Source organism: Hyaloscypha bicolor (assembly GCF_002865645.1).
Source record: "Hyaloscypha bicolor E unplaced genomic scaffold K444scaffold_118, whole genome shotgun sequence".
Lineage (NCBI taxonomy): Eukaryota > Fungi > Ascomycota > Leotiomycetes > Helotiales > Hyaloscyphaceae > Hyaloscypha > Hyaloscypha bicolor.
In genome coordinates, this window is record NW_020194620.1 from 1,301,316 (window position 1) to 1,305,178 (window position 3,863).

The window sequence follows — 3,863 nt, forward strand, 5'->3', positions numbered from 1 at the left end:
ATAATAGGTAATTATATTAATACTATATATTTCTTATTATTATTATAAGCTTAAATAACTCGTCTCGATTTTTTAAGCTTTTTTCTATATCTTTATTCTTAATTTTATTAATAAATCAAAAGTTAAAAATACGTATTTTTTTTAGTATTTGAAATCTGGAAGTAATCTTAAAAATATCCTTTTCTAGAAAGCTAGTAATTTTAATTTAATAGGAATTCTTAACCAGGTTATTATTCTATAGAAATACTATAATATCCGGATTCTTATAAGAGTGTTCTCTATTATACTTTAGTGAAATAGCAGGAATAATAGAAGAAATTATACTTGTATTACTTTTGGCCTTATTATAAAGTTCGGAATTATATTTAAATTCAGATATATTAACCTTAATATCCTCTATAAAAAAGGGCTTTATAGAAATTAAACGGAAAGTAATATTACTATATAATAGAGCTAATATATAATCCTTTCTATTAATAGCTACTAGCTTATATAGCCTATTCTAATTACTAAATTAACTAGTATTTTTTTTATATTATATAAAAATATCTGAATTTAGGAAAAGTTTATAAATATTAGTAATACTAGAACTATTTCGGGTATTTAAAGCATTTATAATTTAATATCTAGCTTAAAGCTTCTAAATTTTTACTATTATCTTTTTAAGTACTATTAATTATTATAATATAATTAATAATAGAATATTATATTTAGTTATTCGAGATAAAGTATTATAAACTAAAAGAATTAGAATAATATTATCGAGTTCTATAAAATTATTAATAGCCTTAAAAGCTATTTGAAATACGGTATCCTTATTAATTCTATTAATTTTAGCTATAATAATAAAATAAATATATTAAATCGGGCTATAATAATATTCTATAATTCTAATAGAATTATAAGCTTCTATAGAAACGATTTTAATCTTAGTTTCTATAGTATTTATAAGCTAAATGAACTTCTTACTAGTAAACTACTTTCCGGTATTTATTATAATTTAATTAAAAGGGCCTAAATAAATATTAATCTAATATTATTTTAGAATATCCCAAGTATATAATATACTAATATTTTAAAGCTATTAGCCGGCTTAATATCGAATACCTTTATTAATAATATAAAATATAGGCTTACTAGAAATATAGAAAATATTAATAATAATAGAATAATTAAAGCTAATATTATCTCTTAAATTAAACTTAAATTATTCCGGTAATTATCCGAATTTCTAGTATTATTTCTAGTATTTTATAAAGTATTTAAAGGCTTTTATATTAATATTATAGCCTGCTTATTCTAGTATATTTCGGAGCTTATTAATAAATAAATAACTAAAACAGTAATATAGATATTATAATTTGACCTTTATAAAAAAGCAGAAATTATAAATAAAGAATTCGAAAATAAAGCTTTATAATATAGTATTTTAAAACAGGAAAAAGTATCTAAAATATTATATTATAGATATATAATATCTAATAGAAATAATAAAATTATTAGTAAAATTATTAAAATAGACTTCTAGCTTATTTATATTAGCTAAGCTAAATAAGAATAAAGTCTTTATAAATATAATATTGAATTATATTTGCCTAATTAGTATTCTTACTATTATAAATCTAATAAAAGATATAAATCCAATACTAAACTAGATATTAACTTATTCTTTAGTAGTTTTATTAAATTTAATACTATTATTAATTTATTATAAAGCTTGAAATTAGTTAGAACTAGTAATTAAGAATCTAAAAGCTCTAGTATTAATTATAAATATCTAAATATCTTCTATTTATTTAATAGGCTCTAAAGTATAATTTTTGCCTATTATCTAATATATAAAGAAAAGAAAAGTAAGATTATCTATAAAGGTATTAGTTATAGAAATAATAGAAATAATAGAAGTAACTAAAAAGCTCTTAACTAAAAAAAAATAGAAATCTGAATAATATTTCTTTTCTTTATTTATTTCTACTAATAAAGCTATAAAAGTATTATTCTCTAGTTTATTTTTATTACTTTTATTATTCTCTTCTTCTTTAATTCCAGTAATATATTATATATAGATATTATTAAAGCATTTATTAAAGTTATAGAAGTTTCGGGATCTAAATTAATAAATATTTCTATTCTTGAATTAAGTCTTCTTTATTATAATTCAGCTTTCGATCTTATTAGCTAATATAATTACTTATATCCCGTTATTTATATCCCGTTACTTATATTTTATTACTTGCCTTCTAGATATATATAATATAGCTTCTTTATTAAAAAAGTATACTTGAAATATACTAGAAATATTTAAAAGGCTAAGCCTCTTATAAACTAGTATATTATAAAAAATATATATTTTCTTATAATCTTTTATATTCTAGTTTTCCCTTTTTTAGTTTTAAATTATCTTTATAAGAGACTTTCTATCTTGCTTTTTAAGCCCTAAATATTATACTTATAATAGTATTTAAAGCTTATTTCATTTAATTCTATAAAGAATTTCAAATAAACTAATTTAGAACTATTAGAAATATAGATATTACTAAGATAATAGAACTTCAGAAATACAAGTAATAAATTCCAAAATAATAAAAGCAAAAAGCTTTAGAATTCTTAGAAAAATCAGGTATTTATATCTTTATAAATATATACTAATAATATATTAGAAACTTCTTTAAAAACCCCGAAAATCGAAGAACCTTATATAAAGGCTATTCTTTAACTAAGTTCTAGAATAATAAATACCTATAGGCTAATAATCTAATTACTATTTTCAAGCCCTATTCTATAACTTTATAGGCCCTATATATATACCGGTAATGAGACTATTAGAAAGAATATAGTAAAGAAAAAGTATAATAAATTAATTTTCCAGAATACTATATAACTAGAAACTATATTGACTTCTATTAAGGCTTTTAAAGCTTTTACTAGTTCAGGTTATTCTATTAATAGCCCTTTTCGAATCAAATATTCTATTAGTATTCCTAAAGAATTTATAAATAAGTCTATAGAAATAGAATTCTTTACTTTTATTATAAAGCTTCTAGAAACTAATAATTATATTATTACTAAAAAATTATATAAATAAGCCAGAAAGTTTAATACCTTATTTTCAGATATTAATATTATTATAAAAAGCTATAGAGAAAATATTTAAAAAGCTCTTTTATATAAGAATACCTATAACTATAATAAAGCCATTTTCGAGAATATTAAGCTTTATAATACTAAACTCGAGGAAAATATTAAATACTATATAGCTATAGTAAATTAGTTTATAATAGCTCTAGCTACTTTTACTTTATCCGCTTTTACTATTTCTGTAATTTTGGCTATTCCGAACCCCTTTTTAAAGAATTTCGAACTATTTCCTATTTATTTCTATTTAGAATTCCCTATATCTTATATTTCCTTTAGAGGTACTAGAATTACTAAGCTTCCAGATCTAACTTTCTTTATAGAAGATTATATTATTTTTAATAACTAGCTAGTTCAAATTAAAAACAAGTTATAAGAAAATATTAATTTATATCTTTTAAAAAATCTTAAGATTATTTATATTTCTAGTAAACTTATAGATAATACTCTCGCCCTAACTAATTCTTATATAAATAAAAATAGTTCGAATTAGTATTATTAGCTTTTAGAATTATACTTCTATTTAAAAAAGCTATATTCTAACTCTAATAAAATATAAAACGCTTATTATAACTTTAGTAAGCTTTAAATATACTTTAATTAAGTATTTCAGGAATTTTATATTTTTTTCTTATAACTATTTATAAAAGGTAATATTAGTCTTTAAAATATTAAATATAAACTAAATAAGAAGCTTTTAATAAAACTTCAAAAATTAATATATATAT